Raw genomic sequence first — 14,894 nt, forward strand, 5'->3', positions numbered from 1 at the left:
GGATGGCGCACAGGCTTACTTTATCTCAGAACACTGACATCAGGGACTGCGGGAATGAGTGCTCTGGAAGAAGGTCCCCTCCCTGGGGCAAGACCTGTGTTGGAAATGGAATGCAGATTCCATGTCCAAGGCAAGGGCAGGAGGGATGCTGTCCAGGCCTCCAGGTAGGACAGATGGAAGGGCAGGTTTCAAGTGTGTTTTGGTAGTTCTCACCAGCAGCTAAGATGAGGGATCTGAAGCTGAGTCCTTGAGTAAGGCTGCTGTATGGGAGAGAGATTGAAGTAGAAAACCGAAATTGCTCCAAAGTAGCCCCAACAAGCTAGTAAGGAATTGAAAGTGACCATTTTTCAAAGTTTTTCATCATGGGATGATAAAATTGATGGTTTTTTGTTTGATTGGTTTGTTTTTAAATTTTTTATTATTTTTAATTTTTTTGGTTATATGCTTAGTATAAAGAATTTGGGGAGATGTTAAAAAAAAAAGTGTGTTGGAACCTTGATTTACATTACTAGTCCATGTAAATTACCATGGCAGAATGTGCTAAAAAAAAAAAATCTTGTGGTGCTTGAGCTATAAGATGTGTCACTTAAGGAAGTTGCTCCTATCTGTGACCACTGAGGAATGGGGCAGAAAACAATGGTGTTACCCTAGTCCCAGGCACCAAAGGAATGTGCCTCTGCTAACCCAGGGCCCAGGCAGCCTCCCTTCAGACTGATTACCTGAAGAGATACCATTTTTCTGTGTCGTGATGCCCTTTATTATTAAAGTTTACTTTCTAGCAGTCTGGCTTATTTTGGTCTGTTATTTTGAGCAAGAAGGTTTGGAGGTCTTTAATGGTTTTTATACCTTCACTATTACTGACATCGGTGTTAGAAGTAAGCATTTTAGGAAAGCACTGCTTCCAAATTTCAGAGATCTCTGGAATGGTTAATTTGTCCTAAGGATGTTTCTTGTAGCTTTAAAATCACCAAACAATATGGGATGGATTAATTGCATAATAGACTGGTCATAAAATAGAATGCAAAACAGTCATTAAAAATAATGTTGTTGGAATGCAATGAACATGCCTTACTGATGAAAGGGGATGTTGATGCGGGAGGAGTGGGAGTGGGGTGGGGAGTGGGGTATATGGGAACCTTTTATGTTTTATAATGCAATGTTTTGTGTGATCTATTTATCTTTTAAAAAAAGACAATAAAAAATAACTTAAAAAATAATGTTGTTGGTAAATACTTATTTGATAGTTACATGGAAAAATTACAAGGCTATTTATACAATATAATCCAGTTGTCTGTGTGTGTGTGCATGTCTGTGCATGCACATGGTAAGCGGATGTAAAACAAGTATATAGAACAAGTTTAATGCTGGTTATCTGGGGGAAAGGGGGCTGATAAGACAAAGTTTTGACATTTCATTAGTTTTACTTATCTGTATTCTCTACTGAATATTTATTGTTTTATAATGGGAAAGAAGTTATTTTAAAAAGAAAATAAATATATCTAGAAAGTTAATAAACATTTAAAAAATTAAATTGGCAACTCATGGTCCTTTCCATAGATGGCATTAACAGCAACAGTCTTGATTTCATATATTTTTGTTCTTTTTCATTTTTATGCTTAAAGTGCATATGATTAAAAGTAGTTTTAATTTTACCCCTTTTGTGTAAGTTAGGCTTTTTAAAAAATAACTTTGCGTGTAAGTTAACTCATAATATAAAATAATCTTTTGACAGAATTGGAGTCTCTGCTTTGAAGTTGGAAAATAAAGTCGCCACTGCCAGGGAAACCATGGCTGGCCAAGTCCCTTAAGCTATTTAGATATGGAAAAATAGCACAAAGCTTCTCACTAAATTCTTTTTAGAGAAGAGTTAGGAATGGGCATTTTATGTAGCCACTTGTATTTTGTAATCCAGGTTTCAAGTTTAAGATTGCAAAGAAGTTTCTACCCAAGGCGTCCTGGACAGAAAGTTCTAATGTTTTCAATTCTTTAGTCCAGGCGAGGTAATTAAATTATAGTACCTTTTGCAATGAGGATTATAGGACCACTTTTCCTACTTCCTTTCCCATACCTTAAAGAAATTGATGGAAAGATCAAGACAGTCCAGGAGGAGAGGTTTGATTGATCTTTTCCTTTAAGCACTTCCCCTCCAGGCTTTAGGTAATCTTAACAACCTTTGGCAAACCATGTGGGAGGGCAGTGTGGCTTGTACAAGTTACTTTCCCATCTAAAAAGTCATTGAACATTCCTCTCAATCCTTCACTCTTACAAATTAAAGGAAAAAAAGAGAATTATACAAGAAGAAATGAACCTCTATTTTGCCATTGATCAGCTGTGTAACTGGGGAAATCACCTCTAACTTGTAAAATGAGGACCTGTCTCTCTTCCAAGCCCCTAGATTCTTTAGGCAGAAATCTAGGAGGCTAAGTTCACACACTGGCTAGTGCAGCTCTACAGGATCATTCTGACTTTACAGCTAAGTGAACCCCGGATACATAATAAGTGATGCTGGGGGAGTTTCTGGTGCTTCTAGGACACTACCATGTTTGTAGATTCTTTGAATGGCTTTCTCCATTTTCCTACCTCCAATGGACACGAGGTGCTGATGTAAAATTTTCTGACCTCCATTAACAAATATCTTCAAACAGTGTGGTGGAGAAGGTAGTGAAAAGGGCAGTAAACCCAGGGAAATGAAAGGAAGAGATAAGCCTTGGGAAGGGAAGAAAATGAGGGACCAAGGACAATGTGAAACTCAGATGCCTGCTGGAAAGCAGAACATGAGACCATGTGGGATGACAACTTTGTAAACTGAAGGGTACAATATATCTGATTTGTTTCAGAACCACGATCCACATCTTCCTCTCCCTGTATTAACCCTGGCACCCACCAGGCCTAAGCCCACCCTGCCCAGCATGTATAGCCCTCAAAAGTACTTTTTGACAGCCATTGCCATTATCATTACTGCCCTCCTTGTTGTGCTTCATATCAGATACAGCAGTTAATACAGCAATCAAAGGAACTTCTTGTGCTTAATGGAGATTTTTCTCAGCACCCAGAATTTGGGAGTACGTGTACCAGGGAATGACTGTTTGAGGTCTTGTGAGCTTATTAGGTTGGTAATTGGAACAATCATGGTCTGTCCTGTCAAGTTTCCAAAGACGTGACATTAAATTCTTTTCCATTGTGGCTCAGGGGGTTGAGTCCTGCTGACATGGGGCTGGAGCAGAGGACTGGAGGTCACCCTAACCCCTGGCCCTGGGGCCATCACCTCCCTGTCCTCTGTAATCATCAAACTTGAATTTTCATATGAATGAGCCAAGGGAAGAGAGTGTTTTTTAGTTTTACGGTCTTTTTATTCTCTTTCTTTTTTCCAAATTGGACCAGAAACTCCAGTCTTTTCAACCCTCTTCCTCTCCCTGGAGCCTTGCTGGTACATATTACTGTGAATGGGACTTTGGGCCCTGCCAAGTCAAAATGAAGAACAGGTCCATGGCTCATCAGTGCCTAATGAGGAGCTCTGAATAGAAATAGGAATCAGACATGCATTCAAAGTATTCATTCTCAGCCAATTGTCCCTCTCCGCCCCTTGCCATCTCAAGGTTCCCGAGCCCTGTGCCAGCAGAAGATGACCTGCCAAACTGATACCCTGCATAGCTTGGGGACCCAGAAGCACTCTCTGAACTTGCTTTCTTTCTTCTCAGTAGCTGCCAGGCCAGGGGCTGAAATGTTGGGGCAAGGAAAACGAGAATAGGATTTGCATGACTGAGCAGAATGAAAAATATTGGAGAAGAGGGAGCAAGGAGTCACACACTGGGTACAGGGGCCTTAAAATGAATCATCAGGAATTTCTCTCTACTCTGAGCACAGCTTGGGAACTTTCATCATAATCTTTAGTGGAAAAAATAAAAACACCAAAACAGAGGAAGCAGAGAGAACATGGGCCCCCAAATCAGGAGCTTTGATTCCAGATCTGGCACTGGGGCAGGTTAGCAGCAGGAACTTGAGTAAGTTCTCTATTAACCTTGGGAGCGGTGATGCATGCCTTACTGCTTCCCAAGCCTGTTGAGGATCTCCTGAGTTACTGTCTATGGAAGGGTTTTGTAAGGTAGGGGCCCATCAAATATAAGATATTGTTAGATGATTAAGATCTTTTTAGGCAAATGAATTAGTGAAATCTGGAAGTGATGAGGCTAGCTAAACAATTAGGAAATGTGCTGTGTAGGCACCCCCAGACCTGTGAGGGTTTAGCTAATAGAACCAACACTCAATATTGAAAGGCAGTTCATTCAGGCCAAAGCAAGTGGAGCAATTCAACAGGAGTCGAGATGATATTAATGGTTTTAAAGAGCATATTGAAAAAGGGGCAACATTAGCATGAAAGCCAACAAAAAGTGGAGCACTGACTGTGCTTATCCAGAACTGTGCAGAGGAAATGGGGAAGAGACATTCCTATATGGCATATGGGCCATGATGGTTTATTTCCCTTTAAATCACCCTAACTTTGGTTTGATGTTCATAAAACCCTCCTTTGATGACATCCTGACTTGCATGGATATTTTCTACCCAAGGAAAAAATGTGCAAATCAGATAACTTCGTGATTTTTTGGAGGACCAGTACATTTTTTTAATTGTAATGCTTTTACATAAATCTCCTCTGACTTTGATTCCTATAAATCATTTTCTCCTGAGGCCAATTTGGGACACGGGCAATTGAGTTTCTGAACCTGGAAGGCTAAAGGAAGACTAAAGCTCTATATGGTGAAATTCCCAAGGATCTTCTAGCTTTGAGATTATTTCTGGGTATCCAAATGGCATTTGCTGGACTGTCGTACCCCAGTTTGTCACCCCTCTCTAATGACAATAACTTTGGTAATCTAAATAGCTACCATAGACCAAAGTTAGAACTGGAGGACTAGAAGGAGAGGGAAAGATTTCAGAAAGGCCTTATTGATGAACTAGATTTGAGTTGGGGTGAAGGAGCTCAAGTAGTTAGGCATCAATGAGGTCTCCAACTTTTAGGTCTAGAGTATGAGAACCGGGGTAGAGAAGAGTGTTCCTAACGACAATAGTATGAGGAGCAGGAAGTTGGTATAAGATTGGAGAGTACCATGTGTATGTTACTTTTCCTCTCTCCTGTACTCACTAATCAATGTCAACTTTCTTTCCCTTTGAGAATGAACCACCAAAACCTTAGAATCTTCCCAACCCAAAGCATTCCAGAAACCAGTCCAATAGGTAAGAGCTAGTGTGAGAAATGAAAATCATGAGATGTCATCGTGGTAGGTACTCATTAAATATTCATTCATTAATTGGTGTTCATAATAACCTCAGCCAAATTAGTTTAGGAAAATCCTTGACTACAGAAAGAAAATTAAAAAAAGAGAAGAGCAAGTGACCTTCTCTGATCTCTAATTTCCAATAAGGACCACAGTAAAATATGGAAAGTTACAACATTCCCCAGATGTGCTCTATCTGGCCATATTGCCTGTCTCATCAGTAGAGGAGAGAGAAAATTTTACTTAGCTGAAACTAGTGATAAGCTCAAAATATGTAGGATCCCTTAGCCATTTGAGACTGTCTACCCAAGTTAGGAACTCAGGAAGCTAAATCTGTACCTGTCCGTTTGAAAGATAATTCTTCCCACTGCCTCCTTATATACATCTCCACCATTGTCTACCCCAACTAAACTAGACAGGGGACTCTGAGTACCCTGCTGAGGAAAGTGATCCCAGGTTTTCCCTTCTGCCTTAAATGCTAAGGCTTCTGTCATCTGTGGTAAGGGATATCAACCCTCACTATTACAGCAAGGCATAGGACCCCCAGTCAAAGGCAACTGAGTGTGGGCTGACTGTGTTGCTGAGCACCCTATGTGGAATCTTGGGGAGAAGTTTTACCCATTAGTTGTCCTCCATATTGGAGAGTGACAATCGAATGCCATCCTCTCTCTTGGGGAGTGTGAGAGGTACTCACAGAGAAGGTGGGTCAAAGGAGCCACTTCAGTAACCTGATTTATGTCAGACTGTTCCACTGCTCCCGTGGGTCCAATCTGGGCCTACTGAGTGTCTCACTGTAAAGCCCTGGACCAGTATGTGGGACCCACCTCCTTACTTCCCTGTGGATTCCAACACTAAACCTCTATCACCAACAATAATCTGGGTGTGTCTCTTTCATGTAGTCTGAAAGAGCCTGACTAATATGTCATCTGTTGAGAAATTTGGAGCACTGAAAGATTTCAAAGGCATTTTGATATGTCATTTGAAAATCATAAACTATTATGTTGATTCTCCCCTGCAAAATGCATCCAACATTTTACACCTCATTTAAAGCAAGTAAATATCTGGAAAATCAAGTACATCATAAGAAATCTATAAATCTTGCTAGACATTTATACAACATAGTATTCCATACATGAACCTATTTGCTGTTTCATCAGTTTCAGGAATGAACAAAAGCTACTTAGGGAAACACGAGCATGTGGTATGTGTTCAATATTTCCTTTGAACTGTTTGCCATACCTGTAACTCCCTTTGTATTTGTACTGGTACTCCCCAGATCAGGCCCTTGACATTTTACACTTGTATCTTGCAATAGAGTAACTTGCTGGTTTCCTTGATTCTAATCTATGCTTCCTCCAATTTTTCCTGCATACCAAGACTAACCCATCATCCGTAGAACAGCATCGATGTCATTTTTTGCTCAGAATCTCTCTGTGACTCCCCATTTCCTGTGGGTGCTCCTTTATAAGCCTGTTTCTGGGTTGCTGGGAACTATGCCATCCAGATGTATTCCCTGCCCTGGCATCTCCCACTTCCATCCCAGTCTGGCCGTCTCTTCATGAAGATGCTCGACTCAGTCCTACATCTCTTCCTTCACTCCTGTTGTTCCCCTCCCTTGGCATGGCTTGCCCCATTCATCAACTCTTTCCTCTTCTCTCTAAAGACTAACTTGGTCCGATCTCCCATAGGAAGCCTTCCCTGATGGCCCCCAATCCTTATTGATCACCCCCTGCAGGAACGCCGCAGAACTTGTCATTTCAGCTTACAAATCTACTCTGCCTTATTGAGTCACTGCTTTCCTACATGGGTCAGTTTTATCTCCTGGGTTAGATGGTAAATTCCTTGATTCTGAGTATGAGAAAACTATTTCTTGTTGACATTGAACAGATATCCCAGGTGTCACCTAAGTACTACCAGTGACAGCTTCAGAAAGTAAATGCATTAGGAGTGGAAACATGTACATTTTAATCTACTGCACTCGCTATCCCATCTGAAAACTAAAAACTGGTGGGACAGTTGTTACCATTAGTGTAGCTAATACTTGTAATTATTAATTATTGTAAGTAATAAATAAGATATATAGCAAAAAGAGAGTGCCATTAGGAAACAAGAATTTCCAGAGGCTACACATTGGGAATCATTCCGTGCTACAGAAAAAGCACTGAATTGGGCAACAGGTGGTCTGGGCTCTCTTAGACCTGCTGCTCCTAGCTGGATGACTTTGGTCAAGTCCCTTCACTTTTCTAAGCCTTGCCTACCTCATCTGGAAATAGAGCATATCAGACTAGTGATCTTTGAGGTTCTCTTTAGCATTGAATTTATGATGTTTGTCTTCTATCCATGTGGGAATGCCTAAGTTAGTAGGAAACATGGAGACATTTTAGAAAGTGACTTGGCCTAGTCCATCTATTTCAGAATGCGGCTGACCTTCTGTCTTTAGCTATTGGTCTCCTATCTGGCTAGGTAATCTGCTTCCCTGGTAACCTGGGGGAAGGCCTGACTTTAGCCCCACCTTTGGCCTTGGTTTAATGTTTCCAAACCACTGCCTAGTTCCTGTAAAACTTGTCAGGGTGGCTTATAAGATATTCTTATGTGCATGCTTGTTTCTTTTCAATTGGTTAACCTTGAGGTTGATCCCATTTTAATTTTCCTACTTTCTTTCTTAGCTGAATCTTGAGCAGTTCAAGACTCTTGAAACCTTTTATTTAGCTGAATCTGGACTGCTTGGACATAGGAACTGCTCCCAGCGTATCCTGCTGATTTGGGCCGCAACCTCTCCTCCTTCCTCTAATGACAGTGAAGAGCAAACACACATCAGGACAACCTTCAGGATTTCAGAATGACAGACCTTGTTTTATGGAGTTTAAATCCCACAAGGGGAGTATCTGAGAATGGAATGGCCAAATGATTGGATTTGTGAAAGTTGGAGCATTTTTCTTCTTCTTTTTTTTTTTTAGCAGCCCCCAAAGCCATTCTAACCACAGTAGTTTGAATGACCTACCAACTTCTTAAGTTTATGAAGTCTGCCTTGAGAGCCACCAAAAGACCAGCTTAATGCATGGGCCTTCAGACCAGTTGGGAGATAGGTGTGACAATGCTTTAATGAAGACTGAGCCTCATGATGCATCAAGCATATCAGACCTAGTTATAAAATGGATTCAGTGACCCTGAATTTTTGTACACTGGGGGTGGGTGGGGTGTAAGAGGTGCTTTTGAGAAGTTCTGCTGGGAATCAAGGGTTCCTGCCATAGCAAAGTGCAAGAAAGTTTTAGAAGGGCCTTTGGGCCTTAAAAAGGGACTAAATGAATGAATGCCCCCTGCTTGTCACATAATAAAACATCTTCTCTGATGAAGAAGGGATTCTCTTTATTAAAATAAAACTAATAAAAATAAATAAATAAAAGTATACCATCACAGGCAATGTGAGTCCATTATCAGATAATGCTGACTAATAATGAACCTGAGGAGGGCACAGTGGTTGAATGCCTGCTTCCCATGTACAAGGTCCTGGGTTCAATCCCAGTTATCTCCTTAAAAAATTTTAAAAATAAAGAAATAATAAACCTGAATACAACCACTTTCTGAATTTGGCATAGGCTTTGCTGAAAATCGTGGTGCTCAGGCCACGTGAAGGGTTTGGTGTCTGCCACTCTTCCAACGATACATATAATGAAAAGCTTTCAACTCCTTCTTGAGACAAAGGAATATAGACAGAGAAGGGTGCAAGGTTTTTGACAGCTTTCAAAGCCCAAACTGATATAATGGTGATTACCATCTCTCAAGTATCTTCTATGTATGGAGCATGTATTTGCTAATCCTTGGGACAATGCTGCAAAATAAATGTTCTTATACCTGTTTGACTTACAAGAGAAATTCTGTCCCCAAGGCTGCAGAGTAAGTAAATGGCAGAACTGCAATTAGACCCAGGTTTGTCTGACTCTGAAGCCCTTCTCCTCAATACCTCTCAACCCTCAAATAAAAGAGCTCTCACTGATGGGTTACCTAAATTTAGGGGATTTGCCAAATTCTTAGAATCTTAAAGTTGTTCTGCTCAGCCACAGCAGCAGTCACTGTTTAGAGATTTAAATTCCAAGAACTGAAGTCAACAAGGCAATGCTGTTTATCTCAGCACTGTAATTTTGAGGATTCTTAGAGGATGTGCTATGGTCTTTTGAGACATTCCAGAGGCTCCCACTGCCAAAGACCATAGAACTCACCATTGCCTGTGACCACAAGGACCCTACGCTCCCTCTGACCTCAAGCCTCTTCCATCCAACAAGCCCCTCTGCTACTTCCTGTTTCCCAAAGTGGGGCAAGTCAGGACTTGTGGACCTACTGGATGCCGCATACAGGTGTGGGTATTGGATTTGCTTCTTTGTGATCATCTCACCCGTTAACCCCTTCCACCCTAGTGGTTTCCCATGTCTATGCCAGGATGGACAGGATGCTCTGCTGAAGCTTACGGACTCCCCAGTCCAGACCCAAGGAAGAAGGCACTGGCCCTATAACTCTAGTTTTTTCCCAAAATTTGTTTGGCTGTTTTTATGGACCCAAGGGGATTCAACCACAAGGACAGAGGAATGACTGATAGGTGAATGCTTGCCACCCTCTCTTTCTGTCCTGGACTCCACTTTCCAAGAAATTGAAAAGGTTTTTCCCTTCTCTGGGATGGGAACTCAGGACATATCCTGCTTCTCTTAACACCATGGCTTACAGTAAAACCCATGATCAGACCTCCAGGTTCTGCTCTTGATATGTGAAGGGAAACTTTGGGAACTTAGAAAGCCTTTAACTCTCAAGAAATTCTAGTTTTCAAGACAAAGCCTTCTCCATGAACTCAAGAGTTCTAACTTAAAGCGAAAACTGGGCAATGTGGCCCTGTTCTAAACCACTTCTCCTCAGGACTGGTGCTGGTCCCTGAACTGTTTGTTACCTATCTGTAACAATAAGTACAGAAACTGAGAGTAATTATATAGAACATTTTATAGAAATTTAACAGCAATTTTATGTCTGTTGAATCTAATAAAACATTGTGCCTCTTCTGTTTCTGTTATTTTAATTTTTCTAGTAGTTCATGCTTTATTGCATTTTACAAGATAATAGATTAAAATTTTTCTTTAAATGGCTTTTTTAAAAAGAAATGGCCCTTTACTATAGTTTGAAAAGCACTGACCTTGGCTGTCTCTGTGCTTCCCCCGCTGGGAAAGGCAGACCAGTTTCTTTATGGATGGGGAAGACACGGGAAAACGAGGAACTAAGTATTTCCTGAAACAAAAACACGTGGGCTTACTATCATAAAAACAGATCTTCATCATGCAGCCATTACATTAATTCCCTTGGAAGAGAGAAATGTACTTTCCATTCTAAGAGGAAAAAGAGACTAACTAACTTGCATACAACCTACAAGTTATTTCAACCAGATATAATTACCTCTTTGGCTATTGTAGTTGTGTTAGGACTAAATCCTAATGGTATAATATACATAAAATAAACCAATGGCTGCAATTCACCTATTAGCCAGGGCACAAGCTAAGCTGTGGTGAACTGAAACTCAAAATTACAGTGGCTTAAACAAGATAAAGTTAATTTCTCTTTCGTACATTGGTCTAAAAGTGGGTAGTCCAGGATCAGTAGTGTAGCTCTACCATCTTCACCTCTCAACTATCCTCACTGGGTCCAAAGCAGCTGATCCACTTCTTACTCCAGCCAGTGGGAAAGGGAAAATGCCCTGGAGAAGGGCACCCAATTAATTCCTTTAAGGTCAGAACAGGCAATCTTTAGCTAGCTGGCCAATTGCCCCATTAACAATCTATTCTTATTGTTGGGGAGAACAGATCATGAGGAACAAAATTAGTAGTCTGCTACACTACACAATCTTATGAGGCTAAACATTTTTTATAAACCTTGAACTTTTCTGAACTTGTCAACCCCTGGTTCCTCATAAGTTTACACTCAGAAACCTAAATAATGATCTTTACTCCAGAACAGTCTAAGTTAAGTACAAATAAAATTTTCTATAGCCCTTGTAATTTTCCAGTTTTTCTTGAAAAAAATGTCCCCAGATATTTTGATAGTACTGTTGTCATGAGATATATGGCAAGGTTGATTTGAAAAATAAACAGGTTATAGTTTACTGGAATTGATTATAACCTAAGCAATATAGTATATAAACAATATAGTAATTGAAATATATATATATATATATATATTTAAATAAATTGAATTTATAACAACAACAAAAACATCTTCCTGCAAAGAAAACCATAATCCCAGCTCACTTCACTGGACAGTTCTACCAAATATTCCAAAGAAGAAACAATTCTACTCTTGGGTAAACTCTTTCAGAGGGTAATGAATAAACAGTTAAAGTCTGGAAGGGCATCTTGGCAGAAACGGCATGTACAAGGACACAAAGATAGAGAAGAATACAATGAATGTGGGAAATAAGTGATTCCAACAGCTGGAGTCAGGGGACGTATTGGAGAAAATCAGAAGGTGAAGCTATTTCCAGCCTCAAGGCAGGACTAATCTTTTTGAGCTTCCCAAGGATGCTGGGGATGCCAGGGATGCTGAGGAATTTTGCTTTTCCTTGTGTTTACAGGAAATAAAGATCCAACTAAAATGTTAGATCAGACTTGCATTTATCAAAACGAGGGTCTGTGTTGCTAAATGATCTTGAGATACCACTTGATTTTATTTATTTTATTTTATTTATTTTTTTGGGAGGTACTGGCGATTGAACCCAGGACCTTACACATGTGAAGCAGGCACTCAGCCACTGAGCTATACCTGCTACCTCCACTTTCTTTTTACGCAGGGAAAACAAACAAACAAAACATCCGCTGAGAACCTTTTGCTAATGCCCTAGAATCCAAGAAGTTCTAACTTTGTCTACGACTGCCTTAAAATGGTGTCTCAATCACAAATATCTACAAAGATTTTTATAAGCCTGCCCCTGGGATAGCAAATATACAGAGCACAAGCTACCATTTCCCACTCCTGGTCCCAGAATATTTATGATCATAACATCTAATATTTATTAAGCACTTTGTGCCAGGTATCGGGCTAAGCACTTGACATGAATTATCTCAACTACTCCTGCTATGAAGCAGGTGCTATAATCTATCTGCATTTTATTGATGAGGAACAAGCCAAAAGTTGTTAAGTAACTTGCCAATGTCACCCTACCATTAAGTGGCAGAGACGGGATGTGAGCTTCCCTCTCTCTACACCTGTGCTCCTAACTACTAAGCTTTCTAGTCCATAGCAGGCATCACTAATTGATCACTGGATTCTTTTTCACTTGGCCCAGACTGAGTCTCCCAACTTTTCTTGGTATAATGCTCTAGGAAGCCACTTGAGGTACATCACACTTGGTACATGGAGATTGCTGTCCTTCACCTACACTCTGGTGATGTCATGTCAGAGGCAGCCTCAGATTCTGATTCAGCACTGTAAGCCTGAATAAACAACAGTAAATGCCACCATAGAGTATATTCTAGAACCCTGAAATTTTTACATTAGAAGACCTCCCTAGACTGCTTTTCCAGGCTGGTCCATTTGTTGGTGTGGAAAAATGACAAAAGAAATTCCAGCCATTCAAAAGCTGGCTATGTGAGTTAGCTGCCCAGAAAGAATATCTTTAATGGGAAAATTGCAGAAGTGATCCCAGGAAGAGGCTATTCCCATATGCTACATGCTCCCATATTCATATAGTTTGAGTTAAAGCAGAAGATAGAAACATTGATGAAGACTTGCATTTATTTGGGTTTTTAAAAAGATTAGTGTATCCCTAGGTATTTCCTATATTACATTAAAGGCACCTTGTTATTCCATACAGGGTGGTAAGAAGTCTGGGTCAAGCATCCACATTAATTTTATAGGGACCCTAGGCAGATTGCCCCACCTTACTGCAAGTGTTTTCCCTTTTTTATCTTCAACCTCCGCAACAATCATGATTTTTCACCCAGTATTTACAATGAGTGAAGGTGTGGTTCAAGAATGAAGAACGGTGAATTCAGGGCCACATGGAATAGAAAGGGCTGGGAGGTGGGCAGGGCCAAGCAGGAACCTGGACCCTTGGAAGAGAAAGTTAAATAGAAATGACCGACCCTGACTTGCAGCAGGCTTTTGAGAAGGCAGTTGGGTGGACCAGGAGCAGTTTGGAAGGTAGCACAGCGGCCACTGTCTCAACGCTGGAGCAGGTGAGTATGTGGCAAAGCAAGCCAAAGTCCAGGAGCCTGTGAATACCAGGCAGGCAGCAGTTAGAAACCCAAACAGGGCCCCGGTTCCTGAGAGAGTGATGACAGGAATTAGGTCAGGTCCCAGGCTGGAGGCTCAAGTTAGGGTCTTCCTTAAGGGAGAATCCAATAGAGCTAACTTGTGTCAAAAGCCCAAACGTGGACAATTTGGTGAGAGGAGAGGGAGGCAAAGGGAAATTTAGCAATTTAGGATAATTAGGGCACCAGAATTCTAGACTGGATCTTAGGAGGGGTTGACTTTGGAGCAGACTTTGGGGACAATATGGCCCTCAGCAGCCGTGACTGATTTTCCCAGGTCTGGAAGAGTGACTTCAACTCTCCGCTCCCACAGAAGGAGGGGCAATGGCTCTGACACATGTCCCTTCTCATCTAGGATTGTCATAGCACTTAGGGCAAACCTATCAGGGGAGCAATTTATGTGGTAACACGGCAGAGAATCAACATATGTTGTAAACCTACTAGCTGCCAGGCACTTATATATCCCATCTCATTTAATTCTCAAAATGCCTTCAGAAACATTAAGTCCTGCCCAAGAACACAACTAGTGATAATGTCAAGATTCAAACCCATGTCTAACTCTAGCTTTCTCTACCCCACAGAGCAGCTTCTGGAAGGACCCAGCAGCTAAGAAAGACAAAGGAAAATGTCATTGAAGACAAGACATAAGGATCTGAATCCATCATTATATCAGTGCATTTCAGCCTTGGCTACACCTCAGAATATTCTGGGAAGATTTTAAAAGAATACATGTCAGGGTCATTCCAGAGATCTGATTTAATTGCTTGGTAGTGGGTTCTGGGCATTGGTATCTTTCTTTAAACCTCTCTCGGGGTGATTCTAAGGTGTAACCAGGGCTGAGAACCATTGCTTTTTTCTTGTTTCTGGCCCTTTAAGCTACTGAGACATTCTGGCTCATAGACAGAAGCTGAAAATCCCAACTGGTGTTGGCTACCATCACCCCAGACCCAGCACCTTCCTCTCCTGTTCCTAACCTTTTACTCTGTTCTCACCTTTCCCTGACTCTCAGGTCCTGTGCTGCTTTGGGTAGAAGCAGCCAGTGGGACCTAACCTTTGATCTTGTCTCAAGACAAGCAGAAGCCCTAGAGCTGGATGCAGGCTGGGGTGCTGTATCCTAGAAACCAGTAGTGCTGGGTCTCCAGTGAGGGGAGAGCTCCAAGGGGGGAATAAATGTTAAACCTAGAGAGATCACCCCAGAGGCCATCAAAGCAGGGCACTAGGCAGGGAGAATCCAGGATAGATCCAGGGAAAATAGCACAGAGAGAAGGGATTGGGGCAGAGCCTAGAGAAATTCCCCAAGGCAGAGATAACACCTGCAGCTGCGGTGGAGCTGTGCCCTACC

This window comes from Dasypus novemcinctus, chromosome 13, assembly GCF_030445035.2.
Source record: "Dasypus novemcinctus isolate mDasNov1 chromosome 13, mDasNov1.1.hap2, whole genome shotgun sequence".
In the NCBI taxonomy this organism is placed as follows: Eukaryota; Metazoa; Chordata; class Mammalia; order Cingulata; family Dasypodidae; genus Dasypus; species Dasypus novemcinctus.